This window comes from Triticum urartu, chromosome 3A (genome assembly GCF_056163025.1).
Source record: "Triticum urartu cultivar PI428250 chromosome 3A, HENAU_Tu73, whole genome shotgun sequence".
Lineage (NCBI taxonomy): Eukaryota > Viridiplantae > Streptophyta > Magnoliopsida > Poales > Poaceae > Triticum > Triticum urartu.
The window spans coordinates 274101320-274115791 of NC_141875.1; positions in this window are offsets into that span (position 1 = coordinate 274101320).

A 14472-nucleotide genomic window follows, 5' to 3' on the forward strand; every position below is an offset into this window, starting at 1 on the left:
ATCCCTCACATTAACGACACAAACATTTCACTCTAGCCCATCACCCAGATGAACCAGACCTGACACAACTCTAAGCATAGCAGGCATAGCAAGGTACGAATCACATACATGGCTCAATCAACTCCTACACATGCTAGTGGGTTTCATCTAGTTACTGTGGCAATGATAGGTCATGCAGAGGATAAGGGTTCAACTACTGTAGCACACAGCAGTTTGAATCGTGTTGTCTTAATGCAGTAAACAAGAGCAGAAGCGAGAACATGGGTTTGTATCGGAATGATCAATGGGTTGCTTGCCTGTTGTAGTGGTAGTAGGGTACTGCCCTTCAGACGGATACTCGGGGTTATCCTCGGAGGCAGAACCTACCACGAAAGACACACCGAACATAATCAACACATGGCAATATGGAACAATATGATGCATGCTATGACATGGCAAGATGAAAGTGTCTTGGCCTAATGCAAGCTAAAACAGACGGGGATAAACTCATTTGAATCAAAGATTCAAATGTTAGCTCATTAAACATAGTCTTATTAGTGTATTATCTCATTCTGCTTAAACAGCAAGGTTAACTTGTTTTTTCATACATGAAACCATTACAGATGGATAGATTGAATTTTTCTGATGATTTTTCATATATAAATCTTTGCATTTGGAGCTATGGTTGATTTTCTATGATTTTTAGAAGTTTTTGGCTATTTTCTGGAATTTCCTATATAAGAATAATTCTAGTAATTGAATTAATGCATCAGCATGACATAGGTGTGACGTCAGCGACCTACTTGATGTAGTCGACGACGGCGGAGCTTCCTGGCATGACGGGGCAACAAATGGACGGCGGTGGCTGCGGTGAAGCTGGTCGGCGGCGACGGCTGCGCTCGACACGAAGATGGGGAGAGAGCCAGAGAGGGGGAGAGGCCACGGGGAGAGTGCGAAGAAAGTGAGGGAGACGTGGGGGTCGGCGTGGCACTCGTGGACGCCTCCAGGGCGTCGGCGGAAGCAGGAGGTGGCCGGCGTGTGGCCGCGGGCGCCGGCCACGCGCTCCTCGTCCTCCTGGCGAGAGGAGCGGGACGACTGGCATGAACCAGTCGACTGGGCCGAGCCAGGTGGGCTGTGCCAGGTAAGTTTATCTCTCTCTCTCTTTTTCTGTTTTTTTATTTATTTATTATTTTTGCAAGTTCAGGGCTTTATTAAAAATGCCAGGGCTTTACCAAAAATCATAAAATTAATCATGGCCACTGCTTAGAATATATCCAACAGCAAATATTTTAGTTTATGATTATTTGAGCATTTAAAATATTTTATAGCATTTAAATGCCCAAATGCAAATACCATAAGGATTAATCCAATGACCTTGGATGTCCTAGAAAAATGTGCACCATTTTTGTCAAAGGTTTTAACCCAAAACAAAATGGGTGGGCTTTTTAGAAGGGCATTTCAGGTTCATTGAAAAAGTTTTTAGTAAACCCTAGTTGTTCCAGGGGGTGCTGGGGGTTCTGTCATCCCCATTTCAAATTTAAAAGGAATTTAAACATGATGCACAGTCTCATGCTTGAACTAGCTAGGGTGTGACAACTCACCCCCACTCAAAAGAATCTCGTCCCGAGATTTAGGATCCTCCGAAAAGAAGGTGGGGTACTCGAGTCGAAGACGATCCTCCCTTTCCCAAGTGGCTTCTTTCTCGGAATGGTGTGACCATTGAACCTTGAGAAACTTGATATTATGACGTCGAGTGGTACGCTCGGCTTGATCAAGGATACGAACGGCATATTCCCGATATGAGAGGTTATCTTGTAGATCAAGCGTTCCGTGGTCCACTCCACGGATAGGATCCGCGAAGAAACGCCTGAGTTGAGAAACGTGGAAGACATCGTGAACTCTGGAAAGATGCGAAGGTAGTTCCAATTGGTAGGCAACTTCTCCTCGTTTGGCAAGAATGCGAAAAGGTCCAATGTAACGAGGAGCCAATTTGCCTTTGATACCGAAACAATGGGTTCCCTTTAACGGAGTAACCCGAAGGTAAGCCTTCTCGCCGACTTCATAAGTCATGAGTTTACACGATCATATTGTCTCTTTTGACGAGATTGGGCTGTTTTCAATTTCTCACGAATAACGCGAACCTGCTCTTCTGCTTCCTGAATCATATCCGGGCCAAAGAGTTGTCTTTCCCCGGTTTCTGACCAGTTAAGAGGCGTTCGACATTTTCGTCCATAGTGAACTTCGAAAGGAGCCTTGCCCAAGCTAGATTGATAACTATTGTTATAAGCAAACTCCGTGAATGGAAGGCAATTCTCCCAACCCATTCCGAATGAGATGACAGAAGCTCAGAGCATATCTTCCAGAATTTGATTGACTCGCTTTACTTGACCACTTGATTGAGGATGGAAGGCGGTGCTAAAGGAGAGACGAGTTCCCGCATTTTGGAAACTTTCCCAAAATCGAGAGGTGAAGAGACTCCCAAGGTCTGAGTTAATTTCCAATGGAACACCATGAAGTGACACTATTCGGGAGATGTATAACTCAGCTAGCTGGCTAGCGGTGATACTCTCATGAACTGGTAGGAAATGGGCTACTTTGGAAAGATGGTCGATCACGACGAAGATGTCATTATTCCCCCTCTTGGTCCTAGGAAACCCAATGATGAAATCCATACTGATTTTATCCCATTTCCACTCAGGAATAGCCAAAGGTTGAAGGGTGCCAGCAGGCCGTTGATGCTCTGCTTTAACACGATGACAAACGTCGCAATTAGCAATGTATTGAGCGATCTCTCTCTTCATCCTAGTCCACCAAAACCTCCGGCATAGATCTTGATACATTTTAGTACTGCCGGGATGAATGGTGAGAGGGGATTCATGAGCTTCCTTAAGGATCAGCCGCCTCAGGTTTCGTGCCTTTGGAACCACTAAGCGGTGGGGTGGGGTTATTGCATCAAGCAAACATGACGGGGCTTCCTGGCATGACGGGGCAACGAATGGACGGCGGTGGCTGCGGTGAAGCTGGTCGGCGGCGACGGCTGCGCTCGGCAGGAAGATGGGGAGAGAGCCAGAGAGGGGGAGAGGCCACGGGGAGAGTGGGAAGAAAGTGAGGGAGACGTGGGGGTCGGCGTGGCACTCGTGGACGCCTCCAGGGCGTCGGCAGAAGCAGGAGATGGCCAGCGTGTGGCCGCGGGCGCCGGCCACGCGCTCCTCGTCCTCCTGGAGAGAGGAGGGGGGCGACTGGCATGAGCCAGTTGACTGGGCCGAGCCAGGTGGGCTGGTGGGCTGTGCCAGGTAAGTTTCTCTCTCTTTTTTTCTGTTTTTCTATTTGTTTATTATTTCTGCAACTTCAGGGCTTTATTAAAAATGCCAGGGCTTTACCAAAAATCATAAAATTAATCATGGCCACTGCTTAGAATATATCCAACAGCAAACATTTTAGTTTATGATTATTTGAGAATTTAAAATATTTTATAGCATCTAAATGCCCAAATACAAATACCATAAGGATTAATCCAATGACCTTAGATGTCCTAGAAAAATGTGCACCATTTTTGTCAAAGGTTTTAACCCAAAACAAAAAGGGTGGGCTTTTTAGAAGGGCATTTCAGGTTCATTGAAAAAGTTTTTTAGTAAACCCTAGTTGTTCCAGGGGGGTGCTGGGGGTTCTGTCATCCCCATTTCAAATTTAAAAGGAATTTAAACATGATGCACACTCTAATGCTTGAACTAGCTAGGGTGTGACAGTTGATTGGCCTCGAGGTGGGCTGATAATGAACTAGTAAAGTGGAAGAACGACCGCAGGAGGTGTGTTTTGGAGCTGGTGGGGGAGAGCATGATCTGAATGATCCGGATCCCCCTCTCCTGTGGTGGTTAGGTCCTATTTATAGTGGCCTTGGTCCTCTTCCCAAATGAAGGCGGGAAGGGATACCACAACGGCAAAATTGGAAGGGAGACAACTAGTACATCTTATCCTGACAAAGGTAGTCTTCGCCTACAAAGCCTCTGGTCGTGATGCCGTGGTGGGCGCGGCGATGACCTCCGTCCTGCCGTCTTGGTGGTCTTGGTCTTGTTGCATGGGAACGGAAACCTTTGGCTGATTTCTCAGGACTCTGCTCCTACGCTTGCCTTCTTAGCACCAAAGAGGAAACTACTATGTTGCGCCCGGTAGCACCCGCCCGGCCTTGGTCGTCACGGCACACGTCATCTGAACCTCACGAGGTGAAGCTTGCATAGAAATCTCCACTATCCAGGAGCCAGCTCGAGGGGGGCGCTCCTTCTGGAGGACATAATGTCGTCCGCCTCGTGAGGCTTGGCCACTCGCGAGGGTCTTGAGTTGTTGATGTTGCAGCTAGGCCGTACCAGGCCATCGATGGAGCCACGTCGTGGGCCGCAGGCAGGCATGTCTAGGTACCCCTATTCCCAGAACACCGATAATGAAGATACAAGGCACACCATCGAGCGCCAAGTACAATGACTCGCGATCAAGCTCAACATCAACAAGCAACCCATGATATTCAACATTGGATATCTTGTGTGGCTACACCTTCGCAAGGAACGCTTCCCCAAAGAATAGAAGTCCAAACTCCTACCACGAGCCGACGGACTCTTCAAGGTGCTTGAACGCTACAACAACAACGCCTACAAGATTGACATACCATGCGACAAGTACTCCGTGAGCGATATCTTCAATGTCAAAGATCTCTCTCCCTACCATGTTGATGAGGATTTCGATCTGAGGTCGGATCTTTCCCAGGGGGGGGGGGGAGATGATGCGGAGCAACCCATGGTCATCCCCATGGACACTACCTCAACTACCCAAGCTCCAAGTGGAGCCATGACAAGAGCTCGAGCACGTTGTAACGACCCGAGACTGACGCTCCAGAGGCCTTCCATGTTTTTTGTTGTTGCCGTGTGTTTCATTTGTTTGTTGCATTCATCATTGCATTATTTGCATTGCATCGGCACTCTATTGCCATCATGTTTTTAAAACTTGCATTTGTTCATCGTCGTCGTTTCTCCCTTTACCTTCATCACCTTCTCCTGGTCCGTTTACCTTTGTAACCTTTCTCAAACCCCCTGGCATGCTCGTCTGAAACTCCCCCGAACTCGAGCCGGGTTCTCGATTCCCTCTTGTTTGACACCCTTATCTCTCTACACAACCCTGGACTCCACTTCGCAATCTCGCGCATGTCCGAGTGCTACCCAAACCCGACCCGCTCAGTCATCACGGTTGCGTTCGAATCATCCGCAAACATCCCTAAAATATCTTCGATTCTTCATTTGAACTCCCTGTCCTATTTATCTTGACCGTCTGATTAAAATCGGATAATCCAAACTCCCCTCCTCTTCCTATATATAGACCAACCCCTACTCAAATGAGACTAAACCTTATTTTCTAGGGATCCTCTCCTGTCCAGCCGCCGCCCCCGCCACCCACCTGGACTCCTCCTCGTTTTCCCTACCGAGGCAACCACCTTCCTTCCTCGTTTTTAGATCCACCACAGCCACTTCCACTTGATCTGGACTGCCAGATCTTATATCGGACGGCCCTGAGAGCCTCTGCAACCCCAGCGCACAGCTCCCGCATGAGCCCCCCCTCCTACTTCGATCCCCGAGAGAGCTCGCCGCTGCCTTGTCACCTCCCCGACATCTTGTCCGTCCGTCCGGCCGGCGACAACCAGCACCTCCAGGCCGTTCCTGATCTACCCCTTCTCTTTCGTCTCTTTTTCTCCTACCGAGTCCCTCTGTTGGAGCGCCTCTACCATAGCTCTGCATCAAACCGCCCTCGCGCCGACCTTCGCTGCTTCTTCGCTGTTCCTCGCCTCCCGGAGCAAGTCACTGCACTGCCCCTGCTTCGCCGGCCTCTTCTGCTTCTCCTGCAAGCCCGCTTCCTCGCCGGACCATCGCCGTTGCCAGCCGTCGGTCTTGACTCTGCTTCGAGCGACAGAACAGCGTCTTGCCCGCATTGACTCCGTCCTAGGCCACGTCCCATGACCCAGCGAGCGTGGGCCACATCACCGCATCAGCCCAGTCTCTTCTGTGCGTCTGGCCTGTTTAGCCCATGGTGAGCACCAGATCCAATGCCCCCTTGTGCAGCCTATAGCACAATATTGGCCGACTCATGTTTTTTTTTCACGGAACGAGTTTGCTAATTATCCAGAGAACGCTAGCTTTTCAGAAAACCTCCTAAGTTTCATGCATATCATATCTCACAAACCGTGCATTGGATTAAAACAAACTATATATGTGAAATGCTTAGAATTTCATGTAGTTTCGTAATATCCAACTTTCGCCCATGCCAAAAATGTTGAAATTGCTGTTTGCATTAATCTGCATAATGACATGCTAAAATGGTTTAATTCATAACTAAATAACCATAGCTCCGATTTAAATAAACTTTATATGTAACTGGGGTAAAAAAATGCATAGATTAACATAGTGCACTTACTTTGCATGTTTAACAACAATAAAATGTGGATTAGGGCAGAACAGTACCAACTTCGAAATATGCATATGGGGATTTTCCGGAATTTTTGTTTGTTATTTCCGGCCTCATTTAAACTTCCTTAAATAGTTAGTTTACTTATGTTTCACCTCTTGCCATGTTAATAAACATTTAGTATTGATGGGTAGCATAAACGAGAGTGAACTAAATATTTGAATGTGGTGTTTCGTGAATATACAACTCGTTAAACCAGACATGCATCATACTTGATTGTGCATCATGTCATGTTTATGTGATGGTTGTTTACCATGTTGTTTGCTTCTTTCCGGTTGCGCTTCTCCTTGATAGTTCCGGTCACGTTGTGATTGTGAGGATCCATTCAACTATGTTGGTTCGTCCACTTCATGGATTCGGTCTTCTTCCTAGCGGGATATCAGGCAAGATGACCATTACCCTGGATACCATTACTATCTTTGCTTTGCTAGTTGTCTCGATGCTATCGCTATGTCACGCTACCTACCACTTGTTTATCAAGCCTCCCAAATTACCATGATAAGCCTCTAACCTTTTTCCACAATCCCAGCAAACCGTTGTTTGCCTTTGTTACCGCTTTGCTCAGCCCCTCTTATAGCGTTGCTAATTGCAGCTTGTTCCATGTTGGGACATGGATATCATGGGATATCACAATATCTCTTATTTAATTAATGCATATATATATACTTGGTAAGTGTGGAAGGCTCGGCCTTTTGCCTGGTGTTTTGTTCCACTCTTGCCGTCCTAGTTTCCATCATACCAGTGTTATGTTCCTTGATTTTGCGTCCCTAACACGGTGAGGGTTTATGGGCCCCTCTTGAAAGTTCGATTTGAATAAAACTCTTCCAGCAAGGGCCAACATTGGTTTTACCATTTTCCCAACATAAGAACTAAACATGATAATAAATGTGACGCATAGGAAGTTAGTGCTACCCGAGGTTTATTATTCAACATAATACAGGGGGTAGCGCTAATGGTGTTGGTCCCAAACGGGCAGCCTACGGGGCCACCTCGGGGAAACTCGGGGGCTGGTTTTACTTATAGCTTTACCCATCTGATCGTGGCCTGAGACGAGATATGCGCGGCTACTATCAGGGTGTCGGCATGTCAGGAGGTCTTGCTGGACTTGTTTTACCATTGTCGAAATGTCTTGTGCACCGGGATCCCAAGTTTGATCGGGTGTCCTGCGATGGAGTATTGTCTCCGCGGAGCGTGAGCTTGTCATGGGCTAAGTTGGGACACCCCTGCAGGGTTTAAACTTTCGAGAGTCGTGCCCGTGGTTATGTGGCATATGGGAATTTGTTAATATCCGGTTGTATAGGACTTGAACTAAACTCAATTAAAATACAACAACCGCGTGCGTAACCGTGACTATCTCTTTTCGGGTGCATTTGAGGAGAGAACACGGTGGGGTTATGTTTGAACGTAAGTAGTTCAGGATCACTTCTTGCTTGTTACTAGTTTGCGACCGTTTGCATAGTTTCTCATCTTATTCTTGTATTTGTAAGTTAGCCACCATGCAATGCTTAGTCGCTTGCTGCAACCTCACCACTTATCCATTCCATACCCATTAAGCTTTCTAGTCTTGATACCCATGGTAATGGGATTGCTGAATCCTCGTGGCTCACAGATTACATCAACAATAGTTGCAGGTACAGTTAATGCGATGATCTGACGTGAGAGTGATGCTAGATTGCTTTTGGAGTTCTTCTTCTTCGATCAAGGGATTAGGTTCCGGGTCGGGGAGCCTAGGATTAGCAGGGTGGATGTCGTTCTTCTTTTTTGTTTGATTTCATCCGTAGTCGAATCCTACTCTTCTGTATGATGATTGCTATGTATTGATGAACTGATGTATTCATGTTGTAGCTTGTGGCGAGTGTAAGCCTTTATCTTGTATTCTCATCTATTCAGTACATGGTATGTTGTAATGATATCCACCTTGCTATGCGCTCGAAATGCGGTTGTGCCCCAATCATGAGTTCATCACGTGATTGGGATAGAATAGCATCTTGGGCGCTACACACGTGCTATTCAATCCGAGGTGACATCTCTCCTACTTGAGCTTCCCTTACATTCGAGTGAGACGTGGCTACTGCCTAAGTTAGAAATACTATGTGTGGTCACGTACAACGAACAAGCCACGGAGCCGAGAGCTAAGGAAGAAGGAACATTCGACAACTCTCTGCTCAGCCCGAAACTTCAGAACAGAGCCCGAAACCTCTGACCGACCCGGAACTTCCGGCCTCCAACGACCTAAACGAGATAGGGCGTGCCAACTCTCTGGTTAGCCCGGAACCTGGTCTGGACCTTCCGGCCTCTGGAACCTCCATCCTGCCCGGACCATCCGGACCCCGGACTCCCCCAGCTACCATCGTGCCAACTCTCTCGTTAGGCCGGACCGTCCCCAGACCTTGTCCCAGAACCTCCGGCCCCCGAAACTTCTGACCTTGGCCGTAACTTCTGGCCTTGTCTGTGCACAAACACTCGGGCCGAGGCACATGTACCCTTTCGCCCTAGACTATATATACTCTTTTTCTACCTACGTTTTAGGGTTAGCAAAGTAGTAGCTCATTTGAGAAGCTTTGCTCTCCACTTGATCCCTTCTCCATCGGAGTTCACGACCTCTATGGAGAAGATTGTAACGCCCCGGACACACCCGCCGGTGGTCGTTACTCCTGGCGGGATCTAGACTGGCCCCACAGATCAATACTAGTCTTTTCTGCGCACTTTGTCCTCACTCGTGCGCACCCGGGAGCAACTTCCCGGTCGGTTACCCATCCTGACACTACTCCAAGCTGAGCACGCTTAACTTTGGAGTTCTGTCCGAATGGGCTCCCGGAAAAGAAGGAATTCCTTATTGATATGAGTAGTCTATCATCCCTAATAAGCCAGGCTATCACATACACCCCTACTCAGAGGAACCGACGTCCTCGTCGGGCCACAGGAACGTTCCCTCTTGGCACAAACGTCTGTGCTTCCAGTCTGGTACATGTTCCATACCGAGTGCCACGATGGGTCACAAACGTCATGAACAAAATGACCACACACCTGTCCGCAACCATCCGTGTAACTGCGAGGGTCGGCTCTGATACCAACTTGTAACGCCCCGGACACACCCGCCGGTGGTCGTTACTCCTGGCGGGATCTAGACTGGCCCCACAGATCAATACTAGTCTTTTCCGCGCACTTTGTCCTCAGTCGTGCGCACCCGGGAGCAACTTCCCGGTCGGTGACCCATCCTGACACTACTCCAAGCTGAGCACGCTTAACTTTGGAGTTCTGTCCGAATGGGCTCCCGGAAAAGAAGGAATTCCTTATTGATATGAGTAGTCTATCAACCCTAATAAGCTAGGCTATCACACAACGGCTGCCGGACCTCGGACGTTGGCGGAAACGGCGCTACGGTGCACAACAGGGCGAACCCGTGGGTGCGGCAGGTTCACAGGAGCGCGGCGAGCACGCTGGTGATGCTCGGGCGAGCGGACGAGCTCAGGAGCATGGAGCTCGTCGTCTGTGGCGGCGGCGAGCTTCGGGGGAGGTGGGGAACAGAGCTAGAGCAAAAACGCGAGCAGGAGAGGAGGGGGAGTCGGTCCATGAGCTCACTGTGGTTGCGGAACGCGTCTTAGTGGGCTCGGGGGAGGTCGGACGATGTCGGGGCATCGCCGACGATCTCGGAGGCTGGAGTTGAAGACGACGGTGGTGGTTGCGTTCCCGGGCACCTGGCGTTGCGTGACTCGGCGGAGAGAACGAGGACGTCGTCGCGGATCTCAGGGGCACGTCTAGGTGTGTAGGGGAGGCCGGTATCTATGCGAGTGGTGGACAGCAGCGACGGGGTCGCTCGGGAGCGTGCGAGGGAGAGAGAGCAGAGGAGGGAAGAGCATCCAGAGGGAGAGGGGAACGAACGAGGGGTCGAGGTGGCGCCGAGGAGAGGACGTGAGGCGTCGCGGTGGCTAGGCGACGCATGTAGGCAGCCTGGTGGCGTGGCGCCCGCGCGCGCGCCGTGCGCTGTCCCTCCTCTGCCTACTGGCAGAGGTTAGGGATGACTGGCACCGAGCCAGGTGGGCTGGGGCAGCATAGGTGAGGACCAGGTAAGGTTCCCTCTCTGTCTTATTTCTATTTTTGTTCTGTTTTCTATTTATGCAAATTTGTTTAAATTTGGTTTTCAAACCAAATCACTTTTAGAAATTCTGAAAATAGTTATGGGCACTAAATGAATTATTCCAGAGGCCCTCAACTAATTCCAAAAATGTTGGGGCATTTAAAAATATTAATAGTATTTAAATGCTCCAATTCAAATACAGTATGAATTAATTCAAAAATCCAGAATGGCCTAAAAATATGTTCATCATTTTTGGCAGAGGTTTTTAGGCAATTCAAAAATGATGAACTTTTCTGCAGGGCATTTGGGTTCATCGAAAATATTTTTTTATTGAACCTAGTTGAATTCTTTTGATGCTAGGGTTTCAACAATCCCCATTTCAACTTTAATTGAAAAATAAACATGATGCATGGATGCTTTAAGGCAACTAATGGCAAGCAAAATCTAGGGCTGTGACAACTCAACCCCACTAAAACAAGAATCTCGTCCCGAGATTCAAGCGTGAGGTAAGAAGACAGAGGGGTCACAAAGCTAACACGATCTTCATGATCCGATTGCCCTTCTCGAAGATGTTGTTTCATTTCTCCAATTGATCTTGACGTCTTTGCGTTTGAGCTCTTCATCCAACATGATGACGACAGAAGGAAACTCTACACGAAACGATCTTCTCAAAGATCGAGCAACTCAAGATCAACTGATGGAGTGAGATATTGAATCATCTCTTGGGCTAAGACACAAAACACACATCAAGAGAGATGGGAGGTAATAGATGACAAGGGTTCAAATTGGTAGGCAACAATTCCACGCTGGAGTAGGATGGTGCATGGTTTCAAAGTAGCGAGGAGGTAATTGCCATGATTCCATAATGGGACACCTTAGGGAAAAGTGACTCGTAGAGCATTTCCCTTAAGTGGCAAAAAGAATTACTTTTGATAGAAAGATCATTGAAACTCTTTATACCAGCCTGAGGTAATCACAATCGATCGTTGGAAGGGGTTCGAAAGAATGGCATACTCCGACTAGGATGGATGATGTGGACTACCTTGTTGAAGACAACGCAATGGATGATTTTTAGCTTGTCATTGGAAATGGATGGGACCCATGGTAAGTCCACTTTTGAAGATGATCCTGAACAACAACTACTGAGGTGCAAGCTGGGAGCAAAATGCAAATGTTGGGAATGATTCTGGTAACTGGGGAAGAACTCAACAGTCGAGAGTGTTTCCAACGTTCCAATGGTTATAGAATCATCGAAGAAACTGAGAGCACAAGGATCCCTAAGGAACAACTTCAAGAATAGGTCACACTAAGTCCTCATGGAGAAGATGGTCAAATAGCTCAATCAAGATACTACAATGATAGATCTTCTAGCTAGGTGTATCGGCCAGAGCATCAACCTCGTCGGGACCTACATCATAGATCTTGGAGATGTTCCAGCCATCATATCTGCCTAAGATTTAGATCTGACTGGTAACATGATTTTTTTGACACCATGTCTAGAAAAGAAGGGCTGCAACACAAGTCGACGAGATAACGTTGCGAGATTCTCGGGAAATGAACTACGATAGCAATCTCCAAAATATGAGTTGGTTCTGCTACACACATGTGAACACGTTGTCCAAGACAAGCATGACCACATGGAAGTCTTACAACAAACACTACCGAGTTCTGGTTGGGAACCATCATCGAGGATAGCAAAGTCCTTACTGAAGTCGTGATTAGCTCTTAAGAAGGAACTTCTTCTCCTAGAACAAGTAAATCAGTGGCTTGTTGTGCTAGGGATACATATGGAGTGAAGGTTGCAAGTCTCCAGACCACATAATACTTCACACGTGCATGATTAACTTGGGATGATTCCAGAGGAAGCAAAACTACTTTCTCGAATGCACGGCGGCAACTTTCACCAAATGCATGTGAATCAGAGGTAGTCACTTCTTTCATCCGGACATATGCTTCATGAACGGATCACGAAAGCATTGCTCACAAATTTCCAACACTAGTTGGATGTTCAACATAATCATGGAGAAGATAACGATGTTGTCGATGGGCTCAACAACAATTCATCCAGATTGCCATATAGATGGAATTCTGTAATTAGGTGAACACAGTGATAGCATTGGTCAGACCAAAGGATGTAATGGTGTATGTGAAGGAAATATGACCTAGAGGCAATAATAAAGTTATTATTTATTTCCTTATATCATGATAAATGTTTATTATTCATGCTAGAATTGTATTAACCGGAAACGTAATACATGTGTGAATACATAGACAAACAGAGTGTCACTAGTATGCCTCTACTTGACTAGCTCGTTAATCAAAGATGGTTATGTTTCCTAACCATGGACAAAGAGTTGTTATTTGATTAACGGGATCACATCATTAGGTGAATGATCTGATTGACATGACCCATTCCATTAGCTTAGCACCCGATCGTTTAGTATGTTGCTATTGCTTTCTTCATGACTTATACATGTTCCTATGACTATGGATTATGCAACTCCCGTTTGCCGGAGGAACACTTTGTGTGCTACCAAACGTCACAACGTAACTGGGTGATTATAAAGGTGCTCTACAGTTGTCTCCAAAGGTACATGTTGGGTTGGCGTATTTCGAGATTAGGATTTGTCACTCCGATTGTCGAAAAGGTATCTCTGGGCCCTCTCGGTAATGCACATCACATAAAGCCTTGCAAGCATTGCAACTAATGAGTTAGTTGTGAGATGATGTATTACAGAACGAGTAAAGAGACTTGCCGGTAACGAGATTGAACTAGGTATTGAGATACCGACGATCGAATCTCGGGCAAGTAACATACCGATGACAAAGGGAACAACGTATGTTGTTATGCGGTCTGACCGATAAAGATCTTCGTAGAATATGTAGGAGCCAATATGAGCATCCAGGTTCCGCTATTGGTTATTGACCGGAGACATGTCTCGGTCATGTCTACATTGTTCTCGAACCGTAGGGTCCGCACGCTTAAGGTTTCGATGACAGTTATATTATGAGTTTATGAGTTTTGATGTACCGAAGGAGTTTGGAGTCCCGGATGAGATCGGGGACATGATGAGGAGTCTCGAAATGGTCGAGACGTAAAGATCGATATATTGGACGACTATATTCGGACATCGGAAAGGTTCCGAGTGATTCAGGTATTTTTCGGAGTACCGGAGAGTTACGGGAATTCGCCGGGGAGTATATGGGCCTTATTGGGCCATACGGTAATAGAGGAGAGAGGCCAAAAGGAAGGAGGCCTGCGCCCCCCCTCTGGTCCGAATTGGACAAGGGGCGCAGCCCCCTTTTCCTTCTTCCTTTCCCCCTCTTTCCCCTTCTCCTACTCCAACAAGGAAGGAAGGAGTCCTAGTCCCGGTGGGAGTAGGACTCCCCTTGGCGCGCCCCCTCCTAGGCCGGCCGCCCCCTCCCCCTTGCTCCTTTATATACGGGGGCAGGGGGCACCTCTAGACACACAAGTTGATCCACGTGATCATATTCTTAGCCGTGTGCGGTGCCGCCTTCCACCATAATCCTCGATAATATTGTAGCGGTGCTTAGGCGAAGCCCTGCGACGATAATACATCAAGATCGTCACCACGCCGTCGTGCTGACGGAACTCTTCCCCGACACTTTGCTGGATCGGAGTCCGGGGATCGTCATCGAGCTGAACGTGTGCTAAAACTCGGAGGTGCCATAGTTCGGTGCTTGATCGGTCGGGCCATGAAGACATACGACTACATCAACCGCGTTGTGCTAACGCTTCCGCTGTCGGTCTACAAGGGTACGTAGATCACACTCTCCCCTGTCGTTGCTATGCATCACCATGATCTTGCGTGTGCGTAGGAAATTTTTTGAAATTACTATGTTACCCAACAGTGGCATCCGAGCCTAGGTTTTATATGTTGATGTTATATGCA